This window comes from Lissotriton helveticus, chromosome 4_1, assembly GCF_964261635.1.
Source record: "Lissotriton helveticus chromosome 4_1, aLisHel1.1, whole genome shotgun sequence".
NCBI lineage: Eukaryota > Metazoa > Chordata > Amphibia > Caudata > Salamandridae > Lissotriton > Lissotriton helveticus.
Window position 1 is genome coordinate 1,167,351,399 of NC_136063.1, and position 18,085 is coordinate 1,167,369,483.

An 18,085-nucleotide genomic window follows, 5' to 3' on the forward strand; every position below is an offset into this window, starting at 1 on the left:
AATCTTTAAATATTCACAAATAGCTACATATTATAAATATCTACTATGCCATAATCAAACAGTTTACAACCGTAATATGTTTAGTTTTCGCAAAAGAAGAACGCAACGCTAGAAAAAGGAACCTGCATCACAGAATGGACACGCAAAGATAACTCGCAAAAATGAAAATAATCAAACCACTGGTGTGGTTTATATACTTTTTGGTTATTGAGTAGTCTATAGAAGGAAGATGCAGCTCCGCCAATTTAGATGTCACGTTTTACAGTTGAAACGTGCTCCTGTTTTAACTGTTTCACTTGTGCACGTGTTGGGAAAAGTTACAAAATGTGAAGAGGTAAAGGTTTCACTTTCAATCCTCATAAGTATAAGTTCCTTAATATGTACATACTTTGGAGAGCTTAAAAACTGTTACCCGGCATACCGTGTAATTTCCTTTCTCATGACTAAAAACATGTATTATTTGCTGTAATTCTAATATTTCTTCTCACTATGATTTTAAACTAAAAAACATACCAGCATTTGTAAAGCATTCAGGTACCCCCGGAAAGGTGTGCCGGCACTCTGGGGCATTGGGAAGATTAAGCAAGGTGTTGCCCACATGGACTTAGGGGTGGGCTAACGTGCAGCTGGAGCCGGGAATCTAACTGTGAATGCTGTTGTCAGGTATCATAGCTGCAGCGTCACACTTTTTCCACACATATATGTTAATTAATGCTAATTAGGTTTTAAACATTGCTAAATTATAACTTATAACAGCCTAAAGTTACAGTTAGTTTTTCACCACAAAAAGTATGCACGTCTTTTTAAACTGTACTTAAAAACAATATAGGTTTTAGGGACATTGTAGTTAGAAATTAGCATTTATATAACATTTGAAATTAACCGAAAAAAACATAGGTTTTACAGACGTTATAGTTAGAAATTAGCATTTAAAAAAACCTAAAAAATTCACGGAAAAAAACACAGGTTTCAGGGACGTTATAGTTAGCTGGACATTTCACTCTTACAAAACCATAGAAATTCCACTGTTATAGTTAGTTCAACTAACTATAACTTGCACCTCCTCAATGCACTGCTCATGACGTCACATATTACATCATTCATGGCATGGTCAGTGACATCACTGATGACATCCCTGATGACATCTCAAATTACATCACTGATGACATCATCCATGTGAAAATCTGATGCACCTCCTCACAGTCTAATATAACCTTTAATACACCCACAGTAAAAAACAGACTTCCATTTTTGAAACCATCAATACACCAATACAGTTACTACACATGCTCTCATTGATTCCTAGGTCTACATACACATACACTCATTCACCCATACAATCAGTTATACATGCAGTCTCTCATGAATCCAACACTATCATATGCACTCATACACTTATTCAGACACTCACACACCACGACTCAGCCATGGAGTTATTCACACACCTAGTCAGTTATGTAAAGAATTAATCACATTCCCATTTGCTCACCTATACAGTTATACACACACCACCTCACTAATTCATACAGATAGTAACACATACTTACTCTCTTATATAATCACTGATAAACGTACACACTAATCCATACAGCCACTCTCACAATCACTCACTCTCACATATAGTTCTTTATATACACCATCATCACTCACATATACTGCATTTTACATATGTAGTTACTTGCACATGTACCACTGAAGCATCCATTCACTCACCAACATACCCATACATACACTCACCCACACATAGAGCTGTTTCCACATGCACTCTTGAACCCATATACCCAGTGAATCAACTACTCACACATCTATGCACAGAGTCACACACTTCCAACCCACCCACTCACACACTCAGGCACCCATAAAAATACACAGGCAAACAATAAATAACCCATATGGACACTCATGTAGCTACTGACCAACCCATGTACCAGCTTACACAACAACAGACAGACAGATATAGGCATTCACACAGTTTAGTCACTAACTCATATATTCAGTAAGACATGCTTAATCAGTAATTTATACAATCAGGTTCACACCTCCTAAATCCTACATCCAGACACTTATACACCTACACATTCTTCAATAGATCTTGGCATATATATCAAACATATTTAAACTTTACAGAAACACACAGTCACAGGATGATGTCATCAGTGATGTCATTTGAGATGTCATCAGTGATGTCATCAGTGATGTCACTGACCATGCCATGAATGATGTAATATGTGACGTCATGAGCAGTGCATTGAGGGGGCGCGAGTTATAGATAGCTGAACGAACTATAACAGTGGAATTTCTATGGTTCTGTAAGAGTGAAATGTCCAGCTAACTATAACGACGCTGAAACCTGTGCTTTTTTCAGTGAATATATATATATATTTTTTTTTACTAATACTGGGTGCTCCCTTGTGTCTGGACAAAGCTATAGCTCTCTGAAGAGCTCTGATTAGAGCGAAACGCTATGTCAGGGGTTGCTTTTACTCATTTCAGGTTGGCTTGGTTGGTATTTTACCAATTCAAAGCTGTAATATTGTGCCTGGAGTGGTAATTGGCTTTTGTCATTTTATAGCTTGGCAAGGAAAGCACTGTGCTAGTCCTATGCTTAAAACCCTTGCTGAAGAAATGGCAAAAGACTTTGTCCATTTCCATCTCGGCATGGATAGCACTGTGCTAATCCTATGCTTAAAAACTTTGATAGAAAAGCAGACATTTGAGTTGAGCAGACCTAGAGTATCGCTGGTGTTGAGAGTGCTCTATACAGGAGCTGCGTTCCACCTAAACTTGAGAAGTACCCAGAGTTCTCTGCTGCTTTTTTGGCATAATAACGATGGATTAAACGAAGATCTGTGACTGGGGTGTATGTTTTGCCATTGTGCAACATTCCGTCCATCATCTTGTGTGTTTTGCTGTTCAGGCTTTGTGGGAAGAGTATGCCCAGACTTGGGTCCCGTGCTCACTAAGCCACTGGAGTCAAGCTATCCTGGCTGAAGACGGCTGATAGTCAGAAACCGGGTGCAGCCCACCTTCTTACTCTTCATCATTTTTACATCGTTATCAATGTTTTTATCTCTCACATCTATGTAAGTCATATTTCCTACAGCCATGTTACATTTTTGCGATATAGAACATAGATGGAGATGGAAAGAATTTTTACTGTCATCCATCGTTATACACCTAACACCACATCACAATTAAGTATCTGCGCATATCTTGTGTATAATACATATTGTGCTCATGGTTCATAATCAGGGCTTAGTGCTCCCGATCACAATGTTCCTATTACATACCAAGTTGCCTCAATAAGTGATAAGCATCCTCTTGCATCTGATATTCAAAAGTTACAGTAATATGGCTGTTTGTCCTTACATGATTTATGGACTAAGTGTCCCAATAAAGAGCTCCTGAATACATGTTATTTGAGATGTCATCAGTGATGTCGTCAGTGATGTCGCTGACCATGTCATGAGTGATGTAATATGTGACATCATCAGCAGTGCATTGCGGGCACGCAAGTTATAGTTAGCTCAACTAACTATACCAGGCAAATTTCTCTGGTTTTATATGAGTCAAATGTTCAACTAACAATAACGTCCCTGAAAACTAAGTTTTTTAGTGAATTTCTAAGATTTTTAAATGCTAAATCCTAACTTTAACGTGCCTAAAACATATGGTTGTTTCAGCGAATTTCTAAGGATTTTTAAATGTTAATTTTATATTTTAATGTTTCTAAAACGTATATTTTTTCAATTTTGTTTAATATTTTGCAACTCTATTATACTGCTTTTTTTAACTTTAAAAATTATGTAATGTTTTATATCTTCCCAAAAAAATATGTATATATATATTTTTTTTTTTCGGAGAAAACTGCACTCCCATACCAGTAACGTACTAAGCTCCATCAACCATACGAATCCTATCTGCCATATTGCTAAACTCATAAATGATGCGCATTTCGTATCCGACGACTTTGTGGCACCGTAATATCATATACGAATGAAGTCACCCCAGCTGCTACTTTGGTATCCGACGGGTACACAGTACCAAGCAACGCATCACGTCATGTGCGTATTGGATCGCGCACGCTGCGTATTGCGCATGCGACAAGCACATGCTGCCAGGTCCTGTGTTATTGGTACAAAAGGGGGTGGTGATGGACGGAGCATCTGAATCAATCAAACACTCACACCCAGTCAAAAGATCTGGGTTTAATCCATCACCGTTCTTTAGCCCACTCTGCCACCCCAGTTCAGACATGGCTATATGCAAATCAGTCTGACCCTGTGCCTCATGGGCACAGCCCAGCCCGAACTGCCAAGCCATGCCTTCCCTGGAACGGAAACAAGCTTCCAAGGACCGGTTTCTGGCATTACAGCCGTCTTCGGCAGTTCGGATGGTCCGTCCATCACCACCCCCTTTTGTACCGCTTTTGGCCGCCATAAGTGTGGCAGGGTATGCTCAGACGTGAGTTCCTTGCTCACTTTGCCGCTGGATTAAAGCAAGCCGGGCTGAAGACGGCTGGAATGCCAGAAACGGGTACTTGGAAGCTTGTTTCCGGTCCAGGGAAGGCATGGCTTGGCAGTTCGGGCTGGACTGTTCCCATGAGGCACAGGGTCAGACTGATTTGCATATAGCCATGTCTGGACTGGGGTGGCAGAGTGGGCTAAAGAACGGTGATGGATTAAACCCAGATCTTTTGACTGGGTGTGAGTGTTTGATTGATTCAGATGCTCCGTCCATCACCACCCCCTTTTAGGTCCTGTGTTATGTCACAGATATATAGTGTCGCGCCAGGTATGGTATGCCATTCCCTCATTTTTTTTCCTCAAAAGTATCTCTAAATAACTTCAAACAGTATATGACAGCAAGCGAAAATCTAAAATATTTCAAACATTTATATATTTCTAACTGTAATAAACTTATATTATGATAAATATATTTTGTCAAAATCGAGTCGGGTGCAGCCTCCTTGCGCGGTTTGTGCGTGATTGCCATGTGAGCTTTAAAAAAAGCATTGGATTGCTTCATAACATTTCCCATTGTAACTGTTGGACAACCCCACCCATTTTACTCATTCTTTCTACAGCATTTGATGAGAGACACCTCTTCTGCTTAGAGAGCTTTTTTGAAAAGTTTTTTTGAGGTGTAAACATATCTTATACTACACACAACATGCAACGATCATCTTGATCAATATTCATGTCTGTACATGAGCCTTCCACGTGTGATTGCCATGCATCTCAAATGTTACATCAAAAAACAAATATGTGTTACACGATGCCCCTGGTGTGTGTGCACATTATTGTGCTCCCTTTCGGCCTGGGTATTCCTGGGTCTAAGAAGTATTAGGAGCCACGGGCAGAGTGCACATCCCAGATCACATGTGACTTGCTGTAAACAGCAATGTGTAGATTTCTTTTTCTGTACGCTCTGTTGACAGGCTTTACCAATATACTTGTGTGATATATGTGAGACTTTCAGATTCACATTTGGCATGTGTTCCTTGACTGTAATGAGTGTTATCACTGTGTATGATGTAGCCTCACTGCTGTTCCTACCTCCAGCCGACCACATTCACATGTGTACGCTTTACGATTGCAAAACTTTCAATAATACCACACACCATTGACGTGCGTGTCTGCGCATATCCACAACCTTGACAACGACATGTGATGTACACCATTCAATCTTTTCAAACACCATCTCATTAACGATAGTTGCCCCCCTTCAGACACATAGTACACTAATGTAAATTGCATACTCTGCGAGGTCGAAACTATAAAAGAAATACACATAAGTACACTTCATGGCCAGGCAGGGAATAAACAATACCCAGGTTCCCGGAATAATTATTCACACTGCTACGCTGGCCTGGTATACGTAAGCCCAGCCCACTTTGCGTACGTATAAATAGGATAACCACGTCAAAGCACGTCCCTCTTCTTCCACACTGCCTCCGGTGATATGGCTGCATCCACCTCGCATATCACAATGCGCAATAAAAAAAGGGATCCATGAGGTGTACACCATCCTGGCAATCAACACAGGCTCTAAATTGTGAACTCTACTGCCCGTCGTCTACGAAAGGTATCCATGAGGTGTCCAATATCCTAAAATCATCACTCCAGCTGAATTGTGAGTACTGCTGCCCATAGTGTTTGCTCACACAACAATAACAGTAGGTAAGCAGAGCTGCCTGAATGCAAAGGGCCTCAAATTGAGCGCGGTGCGGCAGGACGGGTTGGGTGCATCACCCTGGCTGCGCAGGTGCGAACAAATGATGTTGCTGTGCGTAATGGTGTGATCTCTGACCTGATTGAGTCTCATCTCTGTCTCATTTTACAGACCTGCTGGACTGTACCGTAGGCCTGAGCCAGCGGGCAGTGCTGCCCTACAGATACCTGTTGAGCACAATGCTGCGGGAGTGGCGGGGTGCATCACCCTGAGGGCGCACATGCGAAAAAGCGATGTTGCCGTGCGTAATGATGTGATCTCTGACCTCATTCAGTCACATCTGTCTCATTTTAAGGACCTGCTGTACCATACTATAGGCCTGAGCCAGCGGGCAGCGCTGCCCTACAGACACGGGACGTTGGCTTTTAGGGCACTGTAGTGAGCTTGTTACTAAGTGTACATGCACACAGCCTTCCGCCACTGCATCACACACGCACATTATATTTCTAGCGTGCGCTCTGTTCCTTTCTATATAAACCTTCGTATAACGTATTATTATTTAACCTTGTGAATTTTCGAACACTCCAACTCCTCTTTGAACCACGATTACCACTAACAGTTGGTAGATCGTACTTCAAAAACAAAGGATGCACTCAACTCCTGTTTTCTATCAAGCTTGAAATAAGCCTTCATTTACCTCCAGACGTTTCCACCATTAAATTATTTCTCCTATTTCAGACATTCAATTGATTGGCTCAAGTAGGGCGGAGCGGGAGCTCACTCCACAATGATGCCCTGGGCATTCTAACGCCTTCCATCGTGGTATCAAGACACCGTCCCCGACCGGAGCCCTGTCTCCTACCTTACCAATGTACCCCTGACTCGGAGCTTGTACCAACACATCGTGGGACACACCGGTGATAGCAGGTGAGCAGTGAAGCCTCAGTGTGCCGGACCTACAATTGAGCACAGTGCGGGGGAAGGGGCTGGGGTGCAGCACCCTGGGATCCCAGGTGCAGGCAAGGATTTTCCCGTAGCTAATACTGTAGGAATATTTATCAAAGAACAGGAATAACACTATCGCCGCATTATCCTCAGGAAACTGCAGCTAAAGCGGCCACAATGGGCTTAATAATATGCCCTTGTGAATTTCCATAGAAGCCCAGGTTCACACCTGAACCTGGGCTTCTATGGAAATTCACAAGGGCATATTATCTATCCCTTATCACCGCTCCTTGATAATAAGCCCCCAATCTCTGGCCTCATGTGTTTCATTTTAAGGACTTGCTGATCCACACTCTTTCTCATGGACCCCAGCATCCTAGACAAAGGGGTGACGGGAGGATAAACACTAAGGGCTTGGTGCAGTAGGCCGACGCTCTGTCGCCTCCTCCCTCTCTTCTTTTGACTCTCCCTCCCCTTCTCCCATCCACCCACTCCCCCTCCCTCCCATTCTCACTATTGTTCTTTCATTCAGACTACCTTTCTTTACCTCTTCCAGATAGCACACATACTTATGTTTCATTTTTGTCTTGCAGGTTTCCTACGCTGCTTCACTGGAGTCCAACCCACTTTTTTATATTATACAGTTTTTTCTATTAAACTTACATTTTTATTTATTTGTGTTTTAATAAAGGTTACTTTTTTTTCAAATAAACAACTGAGTGTATAGGTTGTCTTGTTCTGACAACACTTGTCTATTATTTATTGTGAAAATCATCTGTTTATAGGAGTTTATGAGGGAAAACCTTTCTAATATTACAGTGTACCTACCAAACATAATTTAACTCACTATTACACAAATGAAGCCTGGGTAATTCTACAACTGCAAGAGTTCAATGAGTGTATCACTTTATAACACCATAAGTACTGCCCGTGTGATTACAGAACCAATAAGGCACTGCCTAGGACCACCGAGGCTTCAGGGACTGCTGAGGCCCACCCTGCATATTTAAATAAAGCCCCAGAGTGTGGCAATTCCCAGACTTCAGTTGGCCTCGAACCCGCCAAACAATTAGTAAACAATGCCCAGGAAGGTGGCGGTCCCCTAGGCTGCAAAACGTTTATGTGACCTTCCGCGTCTAATTTACATGTGACATTAAGATCCCCAGTCCTACAGAGACCCCGCAATGTAATAATTGGATTGACCACGGAACATTACCCACCAGGGGCCTCATTTCAATGAACGGGTGAGACCCCGCTTTTTTTGTTGTTGCTTTTTATCTCTCCATTTTTACCATCCACATGCCCTCTATTAAAGCGATACAAGGTTTTCCTCCTCTCACTTCAAGTAGTCAAACAAGGATTTGCTATCACAGGGTGGATGCCATGCATCAACCCTCTAATAGCAAACATAAATGTCCCGCGAATGCACACCCCGGGACATTGTTTGAGCTGCGCCTGAGAGGTTGCCCTCCCTAGCACCATGATGCATTTGTTAGTATAAACGCATACTAACACTAATACTTACACACGTGTAGTACAGCGACCAGAATGTAGTGAAGAAGCAGAGGAAGTGCAAAATCTAAACATATAAATCCTACCAGAAGTCGGATGACATAGTTCAATGAGCCGACGACCCTGGCATGAGTAGAAATAGCTCCACAAAGAAAACGGGTCTTCAGCACAACTCAAGCAATTTTGAAATTTTGGTGAGTGGTGCCTTCTTTTTGCCTTCTCCCGCTCATCGCCAAATTTATGTAGTGAAGAGGCAGACAGCAGTGGATCCAATAAGTAAATTTATTACAGGAAAACAAGACACCTGAAACAGCCACCAATAAGGAGCAGACAGCAAGGCAACCGTCTTCTCCAGCACCATGTACAATCTCCGCAAGGTTCCCCTCATGACAGCCCTACATTCTAATGGTACATACTTAGATTCTAGTAGAATTACATACTAACATACTACTGTGACTTACATTGGAATACTACACAGAGCACATGACTTTACAGCAATGAGCACATGGTTTCATCCACGAGTCTTGAGACCGGTAGAGGTAAGCAGTTTGCTTCCCACTCCCTATATTGTATAAACGCAAACTAACACTACTTCCACAGGTATGCTACAGCGCCCAGAGCACATCACTTTACAGCAATGCGCTCACAATTTAGGCTCATGGTTTAATCCCAGTAGGGGTAACTAGTTTGCTTTCCACTTCCTATATACTATAAACGCATACTAACACTACTTACACACTTATATTACAGCAGCTAGTATCCTATAGCGCCCAGAGCCCATAACTTTACAGCAATCAGCTCTGTTTGATCCTGGAGTCTTCACACCGGTAGGCGTCAGTACTTCACTTCCCACTTTCGAAATAGTGTAAACGTACGGTACCGGTCAGTAGTTCGCTTTCCACTCCCTGTATGGTATAAACGCCTAATAACACCACTTGCACGCATATACTACAGTGCCCAGAGCCGATCCCTTTACAGATATCAGCTCGCTTTGATCCTTGAGTCTTCACACCGGTAGGCATGAGTACTTCGCTTCCCGCTTCCGGTATACTATAAACACACATTAGCGGTCAGTAGTTCGCTTCCCACTCCCTGTATGGTATAAACGCTTACTAACACTACTTGCACATGTATGCTATAAACACCAGACCACATCACTTTACAGCAATGACCACAAGGTTTAGGCTCTCAATTTCATGCCCGAGTGTAGGACCATATCATATCAGCACCATGTCACTCTGAGCAGCACCGCTCTTTCAGACTGGTAAAAGTGACTACTTTGCTTCACACTCCCCCACAAAGCTTACAGTGCTCCTACCCTCCTTTCCTACTTTTTTTGCCCTTTTTTCCCCTTACTCACTTCAACGGAATCACAAAATGGCAGCCAAGTCTTCCTAGTTGCAACCACATCATAGCCAATAAGCAGCGAGCTCCTGCTCGTAACGCCTCAGCCAATCAGATGGCAGAATTCCAAAATATCGATATCTGTAAATTTCGATATTTCTCAACAATACTAAACGGATTTACACCAAATAAACAAAAGCGTGCTTTCTACACCAAAACCCTTCTCCCTGCCAAATCTGGGGTAATTCCGTTCACCAGTTTGACCTTTAGCCTTGTCTAAACTTTCCTATGGAAATTAACATGGAGAAAACACGTTTTGGGACCCTCCTTTTATCTTGGCACCTCCTTGACAAATCACCCCCAAGCTTTCAACATAGGAGCTGATATGAAGGAAGAATTTGTTTTCAGAATTTCATGAAGATTCATCAAATGACGCCAAAGTTATAAGCAAAACAAAAAATGCTCGGTCCTAACTCTATAACTACCTACTGGCAATCGCCAGTAGGTAATAAAGAACAAATTAGAATAGTTCCTTGATTCTTTTAGCTTTCAAAACTTCTCTCTATTACTGTCTTTCTAATTTTCCATATAAACAATTTTATTATTATTCAAGTACACATAGAAGTCAGAAATGCAACATATTCTATGAACACACTTTCTAGAACATTCTACAATACCTGGAGGTTAAAAGTTCATCAATTTTTTTAAACCTAACGATATTTTCTTTCAAAATTTTCTTGAACATTTAACAGCACGTGCAGGGTAAAAGTTCACGATTGTTTTAAGTTCGAACTCTGCATTCCAAATGCAAGTAGCAGGTCCGTTTGTGTTGATCAAATTCTATCCTATAATATGTACTTCACGTTTAAACTGCTTTTTCTTAACAGGTCACAAAGATGCTTTTCCGCAAAACAAATGTGTACCCTACTTTTAAAAAACAATGCTTTTCGCCTCCAATTAGGTACCGTTTTGTATGTGAAAAGAAACTAGTTCCCCAGCTTTAAACATATCTCTTGATCTACGAAGGAACTGCATGAGCTACAGACTTCTTCCCATACCTTCCAGCCATACCTTCAAAATGCTAGTGTGGATCCTAGGACATAGCTATGTTTTCTGGTACAAGAGGTATGCAGAACAGAGACGTATTGACTTAGACTTCAGTTTACAAAATGTGGACATTAAATGGTTTGGACAGAAAGGATTGAAGTGGCACCAATTGTTGCCTTTGGTTAAAACCTGTTTGCATCTCCAACACCCTGACTTCATGATTGTGCACTGTGGTGAAAACGACCTAGGCATATTGACTGGGGTAGGTTTGGAAATGCTTATGAAGGACACCTTTGGACAATTGATGTTACTTTTGCCTCAAACTGTCTTTGTATATTCCAATATATGCCAATGACAGAAGTGAAAATGGTCCAAACAATTTTGTCCTCAGATTGAAAAATCTCGGAAGAAAGTCAACAAAGCTGTGTCTGCATACCTCAGAGACCACACAATGCACGCCATCGACAACAACAACATACGTTTTTATATGGCGGATATCTGCAGAAGTGATGGAGTACACTTCACAGATCAGGGAAACCTAGTTTTCCTGATTAACTTGAACCTGTGCATCCGCACTTATAAGTAGCTCCAACTAATGAACACAAGGGCTCTTTTTAGAGCCACCCTATAACTTACAACTTAGGCCCACTAATTTGGGGCCAGATAACGGCAACTCCCGGACCCTCGCCAAAATGTATTCTCCACACAGCTGTGGTGCAGCGGCTAGACCTTCGCACTTTACAGCACAGACCTCTCGCTTTGATCCCCGGCTCTACTCACCTATAGGAGTGAGTAGTTTGCACTTTACAAATACTGTATTGATTTACCTTCACACTTCCTATACAACACCACCTAAGCACCATATACAAGTTGAACACGTGTGGCACAGCACCCAGAGCACATGACTTCACAGCATAGCACACACAGTTTAGGTTCATGGTTTTATCCCCGAGTCCAACAGCAGCTCAATTTAACAGCATGACACTCTACACAATACCTCACTTAATTTCCGTACCGAGCATGTTCAGACCAGTAGGGGTCAGTAGTTCAACGGCTTTACCCCGAGTCCGTCAGCAGCTCAGCTTAAGTCCCCAGCTCCATCAGACCCTTGGGACTGAGTAGTTAGCCCTCCACAAATACCAAACGTATTTGATACGCTCAAATTTACCTTCACACTCCCTCTGTAACACCCTCTAAGCACCATACACAAGCTACAATGTTCGAACCAAAAGTTCATCCAAGTAGCTATAACTACATGCTCACACTACTTGGACAGGTATGGCACAGCGCCTAGAGCACATGACTTCACAGCATAGCACACACAGTTTAGGCTCCGGCTTTCATCCCCGAGTCCGGCAGCAGCTTAGCTTAGCACCATGAGACTCTCGACAATACCTCACAAATTTTCTGTACCCCAGGACTTTCAGACCAGAACGGGTCAGTAGTTCATCCTAGTAGGTATAAACACATGCTGACACTACTTCCACAGGTGTAGTGCAGCGGCTACGGCACCTGACTTCACAGCATAAGACACACAATTTGAGCTCACGCTTTAATCCCCGAGTCCTGCACCAGCTCACCTTACCAGCATCAGACTCTACGCAATACCTCACTTAACCCGTTGGCTGCTTCCGCTTTTTCACGGCAGTGCGGCCGTTTCAAAAAACGGGCGCGGCCGTGTCGGCCATTGGCCGACGGCAGCATCAGCGAGGTAGTGCTGCCGTCGGAAAATGGCCCGCGGCAGCATGGAAGGGGTTAATTTCCGTAACCCACAACCTTCACACCGGTATGGGTGAATACATCACTTCGTACCCTCTCTACAGCACATCCTAAACACCCCACAGAGGTTACAGTGCTCCTACCCTCCTATTTCCCACATTCTTTGCCCTTTTTTCCCCTACTTGCTTCAACTGAATCACAAAATGGCAGCCAACACTTCCTAGTTGCACCCGCTCGCACCGCTCTCTGCCAATAAGCAGCAATCTTGTGCTCATAACGCCTAAGCCAATCAGATGGCAGAATTCCCAAATATCGATATCTGTAAATTTCGATATTTCTCAAAAACTACTGAACGGATTAACACCAAATAAACAAAAGCGTGCTTTCTAGACCAAGACCCTTCACCCTGCCAAATGTGGGGTAATTCTGTTCACCCATTTGACCTGTAGCCTTGTCTAAAGTTTCCTATGGAAATTAACATGGAAAAAACATGTTATGGGATCCCCTTTTTTCTCAGCCCCCCCTTGATGAATCACTCCCAAACTTTCAACATAGGAGCTGATATCAACAAAGAATTCGTTTTGAAAATTTTGTGACAATTCGTCCTTCGGCACCAAACTTATTGGGAATAGAATGTTGCGATTATCCTATGGTAACTAGGTCCTAACTATAACTACCTACATACTGTCACCACTATGTGGTTAGGACCTTGTTACCATAGGAAGAGCATTTTTTGGTTTGCCAATACTCCGCCACTGCAAAACAAAAGTTCATCCATTTCAAATCCTTCCAGAAAGTTTAGCAGTGACCCTTCAAGTGGCAGCTAAGAGAAAAGGGGACCCAAAATGGAATTTCCCTATGCAATTCTCCATAGGAAAATTGAACAGCGACTCTGAAAACACCTCAACTGAACAACTCCTAATTTTGCAGAAAGATAAATCTTGATCAAGAAAGCGTGCATTTTGTGATTTGGTGTAAATCTGTTCAATTACTTTAGAGAAATAAAAGTTCAAAAACGTTGTATATCTGAGCAGTTGGCTTCTGAAGAGGCATGCCAGAGTCCTGCAGTCAAGCAACTTCAAATGATAGAGAAATCTGATTGGCAAAGGCGTAATATATTTTCCCAACGGTTTCATCACTCCTCTCGAGCATAAGCCTCCATTAACTCCCACAGGACCTCGTGCTCTCATTGGCTGGCAGAAATATTAAGCGAAATGTTGCAGTCGCTATTTCAGGACACAGAGACTTGATCCTCACATCCTGAAAATAAAAACCTTTCCCCCATGACCTTTCGGTGTTGTGCCAGAGGACCCCCCTCGCCCCCCCCCCGAACAAATTGTGAAAAAATATATTTCTGGGGGTGTTGTGTTGTTTCCTGGAAGATCTCAGCTGCTGATGATATTCCAAAGCTTAACTGCTTGTAGCGAAACAGACCTAGGTGTGTTGAGAACGTTGTTATGTATCTTGACTGTTGGTCTAGCTCTAGTTGATGATACCCCTTACATAGGTCTAGCTTGGAAAATCTTCTCATTCCCGTCAAACAGCTAATCATGTCATCTAGATGTGGCCCCGGATGTCGTTCTCTTTCAATGGCTGTGTTGGGGATTCTCATGTCCACACATATTCTTATTTGTGCACTGTCCTTTTTTGGTACAGCAACTATTGGGGACACCCATTGCGTTGGCCCTTCTGCCGGTTCTATGATGTCTTGTTCTAGCAGTGCCTTTATTTCTTCTTCTACCTGCGGTTGTAGGTGGATGGGTACCCTTCGGTGATGCTGGGCGACAGATCTGATTGATTCGTTGATGTGCAGTGTGATCTGTCGTCCTTTCAGCTTTCCAAGTCCTTCCGTTAGCTTTGGGTACTCCTTTAAGATGTTTCCTTTGTCAGATACGTGATTTGTCTTCTGTAATAGGCCCATGACCTTCACTGTGACATTGCTTAGTAAGCATGGCGCGGGGATGTCTCCTCGTAGTACATGAATTTCTTCTGTGACGGTCTTGCCCTTCTGCGTCATGGTGTCCGTGAATTTTCCCATGTTTGTTACTGGATTTTGTGCACCCCAGGTGAACACTCGTACGCTTGATGGTTGCAGGTGTGGTATCCTCTTCATTTTTTCATATTCGGTGGCGCACATGATGTTGCATGTGGCCCCGCTGTCTAGCACAAACTCTGCTTGGTGTGGCCCTACGTCGATGGTCACCCAGTCTGTCTTCTTTATTGACTGCTTATCCACCAGTCTGATGTGTTCTTCCTCGTGCCCTTCGTCCGTGGACATGAGGTATAGGCGTTCCACTTTCTCTGCTGTTTCTTCTTCTTCGTCTCCCGACTCCAGCGACGAGCTCCTTGTGGTCGCTTCCATGTGTCGCACATGTCGGTTTGTTGTTGTTCTTGGTCTCCCTGGCCTTCCCCTTTCACTCTTGAATTGCATTCCTTGGCACATGGTGGCAAAATGGTTGCTTCTGTTGCATTTTTGACATATCTGACCAAATGCTGGGCACGCTCCTCGATGTGGAAACTCCAACCCGCATCTGTAACACTGGGACTCTTGTTTTCTTGTCGCCTGGTCCTTTGACCCTTTCTTCCAGCTTCCAGTTCTACTCTTGTCTGTCATTCTGTGGACTTGCTCTTCTCTTTGGTCCATTTGTCTTGCATGCGCCATCGCCCTTGAATCTGCTCTTGCTAGATCCAGAATCCTTTCTACCGTTGTCGTTCCTTCAGTATTCTCGTACGAAAGTCTGTGTCACGACAGCCTTCTATCAATCTTAGGCCGATGGCCTGTTCATTGTCGTATTTTTCCAATTCGCAATGGGCTACTAATTTCCTTAGCCTCGTTGCAAAATCATCCATTGACTCCTCCGGCTGCTGAAAAGCTATGTTGAAGCTATATCTTTCAAAATCAATGTATCTTTGAGGATCAAACTTATTTGTTAGACATTTTATTAGTCCTTTGTATGTGCTTCTCTCGCTCTTTGGGAGTTTTATCAGAAGGTCATCTATTTCATCTCCCGCCATATTCAGGAATAGTCCTACCTTTTTTTTTTCCACTACATCTGTTGCTTCCATGTATCGCTCAAACTTCACAATCCACTTCTCCCATCTTATTCCCACTTGTTGCTCCGACACGCTGAATGGCATTGGTCTGCGATACTGAGCACTTTGTTTTGTTTCGGGCATCTTTGCTTTCTTTTACTTGTTGCCCCTTTATTTCTTTTATTTAGCTGATTTATTTGTAGTGCTCTTGTTACTTTCTCCGGTGCTCTTGTTACTTTCTCCTTTTATTTCTCTCTTTACTATTTGTTATTCCTTGTTGTAGGGATCCTTTTGTGTCCCTTTTTCTTTCTCTTCTTTATTTCTCTTATTTCTCACTTATTCTTCGTTTTGCCTGCCCCTAAGATGGCTGCCAGGCACTTTCCAATGTTATATTTCCTTGTTGTCATAAACAAAATGGCTGCCGTGTTCACGCGAGACTTCGCGATCGAAATCTCGCGTTGCCTGTCTTCAAAATGGCCACCACGTTATTCCTGTGCTCTGATTGGCTTGCTTCGCCTGATTTAGTAGTGGCCGCCGAGATGCTGTCTTCTCGCGAGACCTCGCGCTTTAATTTTCGAGCGCGAGGACCTCGCGCTTCTATTCTCTGCACTCGCGCTGCTGGCTGAGCGCTTCCTTACCGCAGTCGGTTGCGCTTCGTTGGATGCTGTCGGGTGTGCCCCCATGTAGCTCCTTGCGTCTGTTCTTCTGCCGCTGCAGTTGTTCTTTCACTCGGCAAATTCCTCACACGTGTGACTTCGTTACCTTCGTCGCCAGATGTCGTGTTGTGCTGGGCGCAGTCGGCGCATGAAAGCACGGGACAGCAGGTGAGTGTATTCACATTTCTTTATTGCTATTGTGGGAGCGTGGCACAGTACGTCTGTCCTCTTCGTCGTCCGTGGCTTCTCTGTCCACTTCTTGTCCCTACAGGATGTGGTGTCCAGTGACCTGGTCACTGCCCTATGACCCACAGGGTCCTAGTGCCCTATCGTCGGTTGTCACCCTACAGTCAAGGCTGCTACAGGGGGGTTCCCTGATCCTGCGGGTGTCCCACAGCGCCCAGCTTGGCCCCTGAATTCCAGTGGGAGTCCCACAGGAGCAAAGGGGGCCTCACTGGCTCCCATGAGAATCTTGCAGATTTTTTTTTTGTTAAAAACAATGTGGTGGTTTGCAACGAACAGGTGAAGGCTGTGTGCGATGGGTAGGGTTGCCTGCCCACAAGGGGTGGGGCGGGACACAGGGCCTGGTCTTGCACCCAACGCCCATGCACAGTGAAGAACTGGCCTCACCAGTGTCCATGATTCTGAGGGTGTCCTGCTGGAGTTGGCATGACCCCTTGTGCGCCCATTCCCATAATAGCGCACTGGCTCCCACAAGCTTGCAGGATTTTATTTTTTTAAAAGGGAGGCGAGCCTGAGTGCCTGTGGTGGGTGGCCACAAACAGGCAAAGGGTGTGTGCGACGGGGTGGTAGTTGGCTGTCCCCATGGCTTGGGCACAAGGTGCAGTTCTGCATCCAACCCCCATACATAGCGGGGCATTGGCCTTATGCATGTTATTACAATATTAGTTTATTTTAAAAAAAATCAATGAACAAAAACAAATATTACATTGATGTTATAGTTAGCATGATAAGAATTCCTTTCTTTCCGTTAAATAAAATCTCAGAAACTTACTGAAAAAAGGAAAGAGACAATGTTCAAAAGCAAAGTTCATAGTTTGCCACTCAGACATGGCAATATGGCATATGTAAACCAGTGCAGATCCTCTGCTGGAGTGTGATTGTTCATTCTTCCCTCTGGTATAGCATTTTGCTATCTACCCAATGAATACTAATTAGGTAGGTTAGATTGCGACCCACTCGAATTTTGAATTTTATGAACCAACGTATTAGTAAATTAATCAGTTAACACAATTTAACAATAGTCGCAAATTGCAGACAGTTATACGATGAGTATAACGATAGATACCGCCCCATCTTGAAATATGTAATGTAAGTGAGTGAGTTTTTAACTTGTCTGGTGGAAAGGTTACTGTTAAAACCTAATCAGTGTAGGGGTTATTGGGTACATGCACATTTCAGATTAATAGAGTTAAATATTCCTTGTGCATTTATTTCCTTGTGCATCGCTTTCATGCTGAGTTGCGTGTCGTGCTTCCATTCAAATGAATGAATGGGTGAATTTATTTTTACAAAGTGCCTAAATGTCCATAGGGTCTCTATGCTGACACTGTCACGAACGAACGCAACTATGCTGGAACTAAGGGCTCGAAAACAGCCAAGTTATGAGCGATTTTCTGAAAATCTGGCTGTTC